We start from the raw sequence: 13,019 nt of genomic DNA on the forward strand, positions 1-13,019 counted from the left end.
CAAAATCTCCAGAACTAGTTTTATAGCCCTGTGATTACCAGATTAGATGAGTGTAAATAAATCCATATTTCCTACCCATCTTTTATCTATTTAGCGAGGTAGAGCTTAATGTTAATAGATCCTTCTCTCCCAGCATATTATTCATAATATGGATATCTTAAAGTTATTAGTTTCCTTATTGTGGCTACATTGTTAATTAAAAGGTATCTAAAATTCAAACATAATAGAATTAGGCCTGAACAGAAAATATAAGGTATTGATGGACGAGACTTATCGAAATATTAAACACTGAGATATTATGTTCATGAAGTAGGTGAAGAACACCTTAGCGTAGCCTACTATGTTGCTATGTCTAAATTACCATTGTTTGCAAGAATGGTTTCTTGATTAGTGTCTGTACAAGAATCCTCGTTATTATGCGTAGAATAAAATAAATAATATTTTAGGATACTCTTATTGTGCGAAACACAAAGCTAATATTACATTTTTAATAATTCCTAATCTTGGAAATAAAGATGAAATCGAGTGTCATAATGTCAAATGACGGGAAGAATTACACGTCTAATATCAATAGAAAACTAAACGCATATGTGGCAACTAAGTAGTGCGAAACGAGGAATTATTTAAACAAATGAGAGAAAATTGAAAGGTTTGGTTTTATAATAAACTTTGTATGGGATAATTCGACATTTTAACATTGATTTATGGCTCTTACGTTGATTGCCATGTCCTGTAAAACAATCGGGCATGTTATGTGATTTTTAGTGGCGACTTTCACTCTGTAAATGCTTCCTTTTTGGCAATATCTGTTTTAAACGTTTGGTTGTAAGAGAAGATTTTCGTGGAATGAAATCTATGGCTAGACTAGATATGTCATTGAGACTGTTCAAGTATTAAGTGTTTTAACATACGAGTATATTGAAGTTTATTAATGAAATTACTAAAACTTTATATTAACAAACAAGTCCGCTGCGTTTTCCCCATTATAAAAATATTGGATTATTATCACTATTTAAACAATTAGCGAAATACATTCTCCCAGTCGTTTATTGATTTCTTATTGATTAATCAATACATCAGACAACCTCAATAGATCCTTCTTCAAAACAGAAACTATACACGATAACGCGACCAATGAATAATTACATAGTATCTCTCAGATGGTTAAATACAACCACAGACTATGGTGTTCAGGGATGAGTGTAAGAGCCTTTGAATCCTTTTAGCTCTTTAATTTGCCTAACTTCAGATATCTGATTGCAGTTTAACTAGGAACTTTAGTAGTCTATATTTGTTCAACTTGAAGTAGATATGTCGAAAAGCATTTAATAATCTAGAAGCTGGAAATAAACACGTTTCCGAATGTAACGCGTTTTCCTCCTAGCGATTTTCTTTGATAAAACTGTTACAGTTCACAAAACATAAATATTGATTCACAAAAATAATTAACATTTATTGTTAATTTGAGTTCTCCATAGAGTAATATTTTCTATTAGGGATTATAAACTGTGGTAAACTTTCAAATTACGAGATACTGTTTATTATTTTCTTGTTTTTTACATCAAGCTTAATTATTGCACACAAAAACTCTCATGTTATAAGTATCATTATTATGTGCAAAATATTGTATATTTTCTAAATACATTAGGAATATCTGGCATTAGTTTGTTTAATACTTTGCAACTGTAGTTGTGTAGTTCTAATATATAAAAACTACTATTAAGAACATCACTATGTTTATCCAGTGTAATAATAATAATAATGGATGTGTTTTATTCAAATCTCTTTACATTGAAAACAACATTGATAGAAAAGGGCTAATCTTATTTTCAAAAAACATACATCTATATATACAGAAAATTATAAATATTTTAATGTTTGCAAAAGAGATGAACTTAATTCTTGAAACACAGAAAGCAATAATTATTTACATTTTTGTGTAATCTGTTTGTGTAGGCTAAATCTACAATATTCTATGTTTGCTAACTAAGCTATTGCATGTATATTGTTGGTTTAATTAAAAGGATTACCTTATCAAAAGAAATCTATAGTGAGCATACTACCTCTGCATAAATTACAAGCTATGTAAAAGTACTATATTATACCGCCATCTTTTAAAAATAACATAATAACAATTTTTCTTCTCCACTCAGCTATCCGGTAATTAGCATTGTTCTTCCGTATTTAATGATGTATTATAATTCAATTATAATATTTCACAAAAAGTTTTTGCTGCAAGAGTTGCTAGTAAATCATTTGCATAGATATTGCGAATAAGTGTATTTCTGATGGGATGAGTCAGAACAGAAAACCTAATAAAAGATCTCAGAGAGAAGAAGCGTATCATAAATGTGTTAACGTCCTACGCGCGCACACACATACAAAAAATGCACAAAATTTTCATTCGATCTTTTTTTTATTGAAACAGAAACTTTATATTAATGCGAAATTAAACTTGTTCTAACACTTTAAGCTATGGTTTCGTCTTCCTATAACACTATCTGACAGATAACTCGGTTTACAATCTTTTTCATAGTCTTCTGGTTTTGGTTTCCGTCTGTTGATATTCACATTCTTTGAGACGTTTTCTAACCTGAAGCTTGCTACATTTTATTTATCAGCATGATTATAACTGATTTATTAGTTACTTTTTAAATTCTCAAATACTGTATGTTCATAAAAGTCATTATTTAATCTTCCACAAAAAACCACATAACCTTAAAGATCAAAACATTGACTATTCTTATATAATGCATCCAAAAGCTGTCTATATGAGGGCTATCTGCGCTAGCCGTCCCTAATTTAGCAGTGATAGACTAGAGGGAAGGCAACTAGTCAACACCACCTACCGCCAACTCTTGGGCTACTCTTTTACCAACGAATAATGGGATTGAACGTCACATTAAAACACCTCCACGGCTGAAATGGCAAGAATGTTTAGAGACAGAAATTCAAAATCCCGACCCTCATATTGCTAGCCGAGCGCCTTAACCGCCAAGCCACCATCCAAAAGAAATGTCCATCAGCAGAGAAAAACTTGCACTGACAAGTGAGTTTCTGCCAATATTGGCGAAGAACTAGCAGCTATATAATTTCTGATGATCATACTTCTCGGTAGCTCAACAGTAACCTTGAGGAATTATAACACTAAATATATGGGTTTGGTAGCAGCGGAAGGCACAGCGCAGATAGCCCATTGTTTAGCTTTGCGCTTATGAACAAACAAATAGAAAAACAACTGAAGAGCGATCAACTATTTTTTTGATTAAATTTAAACAAAGGCTATTAAGCGTTAACATACAGCGTTGTATTCGAAAACTATTGAGCTTATTTATAAGTGAGTTGTAAGTCACCCGCAATTTACATGAGACAAATCATTTCAAAACGGGCTGGAAGTGGTTATCTTACCGGAGTGTGAATACGAGGGTCCATGTTTCGCGTCGCAAAATCGAGCTCCGTACTTCGAAATCATGGGTGCTTTATAAGAATTGTGGTCAAGGATAACAATGGTATAACTCCGTATTCAAAGGGCAAACACAGTGAAGATGGCCTACTGTGTAACTTTGCGCTGACCAAAAACGACGTAACCTTGTACAGCGTAATGCAAATATCCGAAACACACTTATTGTTTCAGAAAACGATATTACATGTGAAAAATATGATGAGATATTTAATAAGTAATATTAGATATAGAATTAGCTATCATTGTATATTAATTTCACAAACAAAGAACTAATTCCAGTCTAGAGAGCAACTCTAACATCAATAGATTGTGAGCAATAATAAATTAAGTAAAGTTCCACATCAAAATCATGCAACCATGTGTTACGTATAGTTTCAAATAGGATATGATATCTTAAATCACCACATGTAAGCTAGTTTTTATATTCTTACAATTGTAATACTTATTTCTATCTTAACTAATATCACCTAAGCTATATTTACTAAACATACATGCTAGAAATATTCGATATTGACTTCCAAATGCAGAGAACTAGGACTAGGGGGCAGTAACCAGAAAAGTTACCTTTTATAACTCCAGAAAAAAAAAGTATCTTGGCAATCTGTTTATTTTCCTTTAATAAAGAATAGAAACTAAAGTTACAATGCAACTGAATGATGTATCTCAGTTTAAATTATCAGTTTCTTGTGAGTAAATAGTATTTAATTGAAGATATTTTTTTAAGCATTTCATTTTACTAAGCACGAGGTTACTGACATTTTTATAATCAATTATTGTAAATACAGATAATGAGTAGTTTTCTGCTTGGATAAAGGTATATTCCTTCGTTTTAATAATTACATTCTTGTATATGTATTTTGAATTTATGGCAAAGTTACTAAGGCTATCTGCCACCGTTTCTAGTTTTGAACTACCGACCAGAGGAAAGACAGCTAGTCAGCAGCATTGTACCACCCACCTTACCCTCTAGTCTAGGGGTTGATTATCATTCTAATAATGCACCCACAGCTTAAATACGGGGACTATTTTGCGGTATCACACGGATTCAAACACGGCTCATTGACTCCGAAATCCAAAGATATACCACAGAACCAACTCTCACCCTTTTGTATTACAGTGCTGACTCTTGTGAATCTGAACTACATGAAAAACAGACTTGGATTTTTGTAGAAACCTGTCTGACCTAATGTCATTCAACTACTACAGTGAAATATTTTAGTTTCTGGCCTTTCAGAAGACGACCACTGAAACAAGGTAAAGTGAACGCTAATTTATCCATTACTTCTTAGAGAAAACAAAGCAAAACAAAATGAAGAAAACTTTTTTGTTTTCGTAGCTCCCCCTTTCATCCCCATAGCAACAGCTAATGCAATCAGCCCAGTTCCATTTATCAAATGTATTTGAAAATATAAAGCCAAAAAAATGTTACTTATTGATTACACATAAAACACAGAATGGAAAAAAAATCATGTTTAACAGAATGTTTTTACATTCTATCTTACAGTGTATTTTATATTTAAAATCAGCCTCATAATGTTTTTTTTTCTGGAAATAATGCGATAAAATCACAAGAAAAAATGCTTTATTTATTAAATAATACTTTTGATTCACATCATCGGTTATGGACTGATTTCGAAAATAAATCAAGGTGTATATATTTTTTAAAACATCAGTTGATATTAAATGTAAAAAGACATGATAACATACTTTGTTGTTTTGTGAGATGGTTTATTATCAAGTCTTGGTTTACTGGCTCCAAACTTCACTTTTTGCGTATATATATATATATATACTTGTCTGCTGAAAATTAGATAATAATAAGATTGTACGTTATTATAGAACGTATTCATTTTCTTCGCCTTTTTGGTTAACATGGATATTTATAAGTAATAAATAATAATATAGTTTGAAGTTTAGTCTTTGAACAAATTATCTTTGAATATAGTCTTTCAAGTTTTATATCTATAATGCTAGTGATGGGGAATATTATGGTTTAAGTCTTAGAAAGATAGCACATAATACAGTTCATATGTCGAAAAAGTGTGTTCTAGACCAGTGGTTCCCAGACTTTTGGTAATCACAGACTAGTAAAATTTGAAAAACCTTTTCGGGGACCTTCATTCCAATTAAAATATCTGTTAATTACATAGGTAAAATAGTACGATATTAAAAAAATATATATTTCGAAAAAAAAGAAAACGTAGACTTAGGCAATTTTTAATCATCAAATATTGAAAGAAACGTTAGTAAGTGTCAGTGTTTTCAACAACCAATACACGTTGCGGACCGGTACTCGTCTGCCGACCGGCGTTTGAGAAATACTTTAGTCAGTTTAGAGAAGTAACGGGCCCGGCATGGCCAGGTGGTTAGGACGCTCAACTCGCAATCCCCGTCACACCAAACATGCTCGCCCTTTCAGCCATGGGGGCGTTATAACGTGATGGTTAATCTCACTATTCCTTGGTAAAAGAGTAGCCCAATAGTTGGCGGTGGGTGGTGATGACTAGCTGCCTTTTCTCTAGTCGTACACTGCTAAATTAGGGACGGCTTCTTTCTAGTCTGGAACTTTCTTGGTGTCTTATCTGAGCGAGTTAATTACGAGTTGATGTAGGTACGATTCGCTTAACGGAAAGTTAGCTAGCTTTGTCCTTCGTTATTTACCAATCACACACGCTGAGCTCTCCACGATGAATTTATATAATGTTTTCATAAAAATACTAATGTCCCATGAGAATCCACTGAAGTTAAATGATTTGTAATGTTCAAACTTTGTAAAGATTCTTGGTCAAATATCTGAACAATCACAGTTATAGTTTCCAAAGTTTATAGCACACTGACTATAGCGGATTAATAACAGATACTATCTTTTTGGGGCGACGCGTTGTTTATATTTATAAGTGTGTGGAGGCGTTCTAGAAATTTCAGTTTTACGTAATAATACTAAGCGAAATTTAAGCGATTACGTACATCCATATATTGTTGATTCTTACTCTCGAGAATCTTCTACAATTTTGGAGAATAGGCGGGAGGTTCACAATACATATTTAACAGTATAAGCTATGTATATTTCTAAATATAAATTTAATATAAACAAACGTCGATATTAAAATAAGTATATAATAACAAATTCGTTACACTTTGTAAAATCAACTATGTCAAACCATTAAATTTAATAAACATATATGTTATATTCTTTAAATAAAATATTTTAGGCCAGACTTAATGAGTGGCTACGATTCGAAGTGAACAAACTCATTCAGCCACATTAGTTGGCGTCAACGTATTATTTGCTAATCGCTATATCTAGCTGCGTTTATAACCAATAAAACACCCCTAGATGCTGAAATGTATGCTAAGTACGAATAATTACACTTTAAGTAAAAAGCTTTAGCATAGGAGAAGGAAACAAATTATTATATATCTAAAAACTTGTAGAAAAACACTTTTCTTGACTCTATGTTGTTTTTTTAGCCGCGGCATAGTAGCTCATAGCACGGCTCTGAGTTTCTTTTTTTTTTTTTCAAGTACAAACCTTTAGCTCATAGATCCGTCACCGCTTGATCGATTTGGGATCTAATTTCAGTTTTCGATTCAGGAGGTCAAACTCTTTCGATTGATATATTTGACTATGCCCAAGGTCTTATAGATTAATTTACTCTAATCCCGCCTAAAATAATTTCAATTTGAGGGTGGGTTGGTAAAGATCCTGATGAGTAATAAAATTGAATCTGGTGTAAGCGACTAAAGTAGATATGATATTGAGGATTTGTTTGTTTGTAATTAAGCACAAAGCTACACAATGGGCTATATATGCTCTGCCCACCACGGGTATCGAAACCCAGATTCTAACGTTGTAGGTCCGCAGACATTCCGCTGTGCCACCGGGGGGGGGGCGATATTGAGGATGTCTACGTTTCAGCCAGTGAACCAATTTTCAATAACGTACTTTTACTTAGATTGTTATTGGACTTATCTATCTCGTTGTTTAATTGTATTTATTGTCTTTACTTGTTTTTTGTTCATTTTATATTATTACTTTCATCAGATTTGAAAACTACAACAGCAAACAAAAACTATCCTCAATATAATATAAATAATTCTTAGAAATGAAATTCGCGTATTTTCTGTTTAAATTAATGAACATTCTTATTCTGTTTTTAAACTTGCCACACGAACAAGCCCAGCATTTTGATGTGGATCCAAAAATACACGTCATTCCGGAGAGTTTGGGGTTGTTTTGATTAGACAAAAATAAGACGTTTGGCACTGTTTTCGTGGTTTAGGTCATTGGACCGGACCTGTCACCCTATCCGAGACCATGGGAGCCCACATGGAGAAGTTCACTTGTAAATGCAAAGTAAAACGATGTAGCAATGAAACATGCTTGAAATGTTCTTGATGTGGTTGTGAATGTGATGGTTTAAGTGTAGCGATTAAGCTAAACCGTGAGTCCAGGACCAGGACTGACCGAAATTAGCTCGGTCAGCTCGAAATTAAAAGCAACTATGTCACAACCCATTGCGTTCATAAGGTATTGTTCAAGTGAACAAACAATCCTCAGAAAAATTTGTTTTGAATTTCGCGCAAAGCTACAAAAGAGCTATCTGCGCTAGCCGTCCCTAATTTAGCAGTGTAAGACTAGAAGGAAGGCAGCTAGTCATCACCACCCACCGCCAACTCTTGGGCTACTCTTTTACCAACGAATAGTGGGATTGACCGTCACATTATAACGCCTCCACGGCTTTAAGGGCGAGCATGTTTGGTGGGACGGGGATTAGAACTCGCGACCCTCAGATTTCGAGTCGAGTGCCCTAACCACCTGGCCATGCCGTGCACCTCAGAAAGGACTTAGACATAATTATCCAACTATAAGTCTATCCCTGTCGGTATTTCACTGTTGAAATATATATCTAAAGTTCAACAGCTTGCATCAGGTGGTAAAACGCTACTGTATTAGCATATTTAATCATTTTTATAAAGTGCAATTGACCTTCGTTAGTGCTGATCTGGTATATATATATATATATATTATTTATGTTTATGGTCACAAATAAGTGGTAATAAACATATTTACACACTTCAGGAGATGAGTAATAATTACAAACCAATGTAATTGTGACTACAATTATAATAAAAGTTTAAAATGGACAGTTTCTTCTGTTTCTTTCTAGGTATATGTAACCTAACCAAAATTACGTATACTAGCTTGAGTAGCAGTGGTCATATCAGATAAACTAACTAAAACTGATAGCTTTGTGTTATCACACTTTGTAAAAATGTGCAACAGCTTTAAGTAAATCGACTTATCTCATAATAAAACATTTTATGTTATCATTTAAAGTATTTACTGTGTGTGTTTATGTCATACTAGGAAAAGTGATAGTTTCAGATAGCAACACTCAATTTTTGGTGAAAAGTTGCTGCAAACAGTTTTTTTATTTACATGATATTCGTACTTATTGTAATAAAAATAGGTATAAGAAATTCATAATTGAACACAACTAATTGAAATATCAATATGTAATAGTTTTTCTCTAGTCTTTAATCATACGGCTATATCAATCGGTCGTGGATATCATACGGCTATATCAGTCGGTCGTGGGTATCATACGGCTATATCAATCGGTCGTGGATATCATACGGCTATATCAATCGGTCGTGGATATCATACGGCTATATCAATCGGTCGTGGATATCATACGGCTATATCAATCGGTCGTGGATATCATACGGCTATATCAATCGGTCGTGAATATCATACGGATATATCAATCGGTCGTGGGTGCTTTCATATTTTAAGTGTATTAACCTCCATTATTTCCCTCCTTAAGTTACGGTACGTTATAAAAACAACTTAACGGCAGTTGTATCTTTTACAGTAGGTTAGTTGAAGTTTCTTTTGTAACATTACGTTCCTACTGGTGCTACACATTTTAAACTGCATAGAAATCGGGATTTTAAGACATTCATTTTATAGCTCTTACATCACAATCCTTTTTTTTCTCCAAATACGTTTTATTCAGCAGAGCAATATGGTTTTGAAAATCTTCCTTCTCATATTAAAAGCTATCGTCAGTTATACTTCACCCATTGGGTGTTGCAAAACTGGATGATCTGACACTACTTCTTATTCAGAATGCCATTAATTTCCACAATATTTCGCACCTTTACAGCATAAAAAAAAAATTCTCACTTTTTATGGTTACGTTTTACCACCAAAACCTTTTCTAATAGTCTCCAAAACACAAATCTTTGATTTGACAATACATAACACAATATCACAATTGTCTTTTTCAATTGTAGTGATCCTTTATAGGGTTCCAATGCTTGAAGATTTTCAAGCATGAAATATAAAATGTTTAGGTTGCAGCTTTTGGATTCCACTTTTATTTTTTAAATTATCTTTGAACGAGTTTCTTACTGGTTTTTATTGCACGTTTATCCTTTTTTCTCGCGTATTTGTTTTCTGTAGATGTTTTGAATAGATCTGATATTGAAATTCATTGAAATACACTAACTTTCTGTTTGGATGTTTTCATTGGACGTTCATTCCTGTTTTTGTACTTCAATAGAAGCAACATCTTTTGATATTCTTAGAATCACATTCTCCAAAGTTTCGAGAAATATTCTGCCGAGTTTTATTTACATTATATAATTTGTTCTCACTTTTCACTGATTGATTCTGAATTCCTAATTTTGTTCTTCTCGGCTTTAGATAAGTTAAAACTTATTCAAAAGATGTTAACACTTTATTAGTTATTCAGTACAATTAGCTCAATTGAAACAATATTTGATGATTTGAAATAGGTGTGAAAAATAATTTTATCATTATATGAGCAAGTGTCAGTGAAATACGACTGCTTCATTTACATTCAATGACGCCGTGTAGTTAATATGTAATTAAGTCATGATAATATACCTAAAACAAAGCGTAGATTTAACATAGTGAAAAAGGTTAATATTTTGCCAACGATTGTTCTATTTCACATAGGTTTTTATAGTAAAATTAGTCTAATTTCCTTGTTAGACTGAGACACATACCTGGTACTGCATATTTAATTGCCAACACGCAACCGGAATTATGATAGAAATTAACACATAGATTGCTGTTAATATTGAAAATAGATACGTAAAATACTGGCAGTTATTGTTTGTGCGGGAGTTAATGTGTATGAGATTATTTTTATGATGGTGGATCGTAAAAAACATAACGCATACTGGCGAAAGAACAGTTGGAGCGTTTCACACATTAATTCTTTTAAGTTGTGAAATTCTGCAATAAACTTCATTGTCATTACCTCACGGAGAACTTACTGTATATGGTGTGGTTATATGAGAATTGAAAGTCACTGTTAGGCCTGTGCAGTATGTTATCCATGAACCTGAGTTCATTGGAAGTGATGAAATGTGCAAACAGCACGTACAAAATCATAACGAATGTTCAACACACTTTTGTTTGTTGTGAAGCTCATTAGCAGCTACACCTGATGATTGTTCGCAATTTTGGAGGAATGATGACAGTTGCGTTATTATATTTTATAAAAGAAGGATAGATATAGGTATAGAGGCAAGAAAATAAGCAGTTTGGCTGTGATAGTGTTTTTACATGAAAGACTGTAAGGAGTGTGTATTGTATGAGCTAAGGTCTGCAGACTATGCATGTGGCCTATCTGTGAAGGACATCTGCAGAATTAAATACCCGTAAATATCACAATATCTTAAATAAAGACATAGCAGGGGCCATGAAATAATGTTTTGGTTAGCACGTTAGTGTTTTTTGAAAGCTGAATAATTCTCCTAACCACAAAGCACGTAAAACTTTGGCCTGGTTTCAGAGTAACAAAGTTATGTATTGGAATGGCCTGCTCAAAGCTTGGATCTTAAAATAAAGTTCAAACTTCAGCCATCTAGTTACATCAATTGCCTGTGTTTTTTCAGCAATAATAGAAACGCAAGTTGCACCAGAACCCTGTATTAGTTGAGAATAATATTAACAGCAGTTATTCAGATCTGTGCTGCTACAGCATATTTGGACAGTGTACTTTACAATTTCTTTATTTTAGTAGGAATTCTAATATTTTTGGCAGGACATTGCATTCTAATATATTTGACAGGACATTGCATTCTAATATTTTTCAGGATAGTAAACAGAAAAAGCGCATGGATAAAAATGCACCTCTACTTTCTCGAAATGATTATAACTTCTGTAAAGATTTAATTATAAATGAAACTGTTTCAAACGAAACAATTATTATCTGTTATTAAAAATATTTGAAATTATTTATACGATTCTTGATGGGGACATACGTGATTGTCTTATTATAATTCTATTTCTCTAGAATATATATATATTGTTCATGAATTAATCAACATATATGATAGTTGAATAATTATACAATTATGTATAGATGAATTTAGCACAGTATTCATACCATCAAACAGTGCTTTAAGTTTTCAATATACGTGAAAGTTTGGTTTAACTGCTGATGGCAAAATACGCGTGGACTGTATAAATGTCTTATTATATGCTCGTATTTTACTTATTAAATGTCAATGATAGTTATTATCAAATATAAATGGATCAACTGATATTAGCTTCGGTATTATAAACGCACCAAGAAAAACTGTATGACTTGATACGATTCTAAGGTGTTATATTTTTATTAATTAAGAGTGGGTCATTTTTTGTTATTACATCACTCTTCATTATTAATCTTTCTAGGACTAACGAGGATCTTTTGTAGTGTGGACTACGCTGCGTTGCGCCACCTAATGATTAATACAGCTCTAAATACAGCAAGTTAATACGAAGTCTCTCGTGAAAGAAGAATCAGATTTCTAGGTAAATTTTTAAATTTAGAGAAATAATTTAAAGTCCATGTCCTCTTTTAAGAGTGAAATTTGTAACGACCTTCTTATGCTGTCACGGTTTTTATTAAAGTATGGACACTAATTAATCACTAAAACTGCCAAGAAACAAAGCTTTTAAATTTATTGATTTCATTTTTTATAAATGAGGTTTTGAGCAGAGACGTCTCATCAGGTTGTACTCCCTTATGGAACTGGAATGTTTCTTGGCGTATTTTTACAATAAGACAAACCAAACTGCAAAAAGTTGTAGCGTAGTGTTTTATGGTTACAATAAAATATATAAACCATTAAATATCGACAACCACTTTGAATACGATGGTACTGCTGACTAACAGAACACAGCGATAAAAAACGACTTGAAAGGTTCAGATTTTTAGAAGGTTAATGTTTCTTCTTAGCCAGCAGCTTCTGTTGACTAAGGGGCTCTTTTGAAAGCTAAAGCCATTTCGAGCATTTTGTTTTGCTTACTAACTACGTGCAACATCCTTTTGAAGAAAAGTATTAGCTCAAAGTTATTTAACTTTTGTACTAGTCCATTATAAAACAATCAAATACTTACCGAAATTATTTGTAAAAGATGAGAACAAAAACATCTATGTTTTGATATATAGATTCACAAGTTTGTTTGTTTTTTAAGTTTCGCGCAAAGCTACACGAGGGCTATCTGCGCTAGCCGTCCCTAATT

The 13,019-nt window shown here is 32.8% G+C and overlaps 1 protein-coding gene and 1 long non-coding RNA gene across 5 annotated transcripts in view; one reads left to right on the forward strand and one right to left on the reverse strand.

Moving 5' to 3' along the window:
• LOC106457041 (protein dimmed-like) overlaps nt 1-13,019 on the forward strand; it is a 122,211-nt gene that overhangs the window by 83,095 nt on the left and 26,097 nt on the right. The window contains exons 3-4 of one of the 4 annotated variants that reach the window (XM_022382850.1): nt 4,581-4,717; nt 12,186-12,305. The exons of 2 other annotated variants lie outside the window; for them this stretch is intronic. The gene's annotated coding sequence lies outside the window, so the exon portion shown is untranslated. The remainder of the gene's footprint in view (nt 1-4,580; nt 4,718-12,185; nt 12,306-13,019) is intronic. One more of the 4 variants, XM_022382849.1, reaches the window with a different exon arrangement.
• The window catches only part of LOC111085232, a 13,383-nt gene continuing 4,659 nt past the window's right edge, over nt 4,296-13,019 (reverse strand). The window contains exons 2-4 of the long non-coding RNA XR_002610060.1: nt 11,379-11,387; nt 4,342-4,350; nt 4,296-4,306 (exon numbers count right to left, since the gene is read on the reverse strand). This is a non-coding gene — a long non-coding RNA (uncharacterized LOC111085232). The remainder of the gene's footprint in view (nt 4,307-4,341; nt 4,351-11,378; nt 11,388-13,019) is intronic.

The sequence above is a fragment of the Limulus polyphemus genome, unplaced genomic scaffold, assembly GCF_000517525.1.
Source record: "Limulus polyphemus unplaced genomic scaffold, Limulus_polyphemus-2.1.2 Scaffold285, whole genome shotgun sequence".
Taxonomy (NCBI): Eukaryota; Metazoa; Arthropoda; class Merostomata; order Xiphosura; family Limulidae; genus Limulus; species Limulus polyphemus.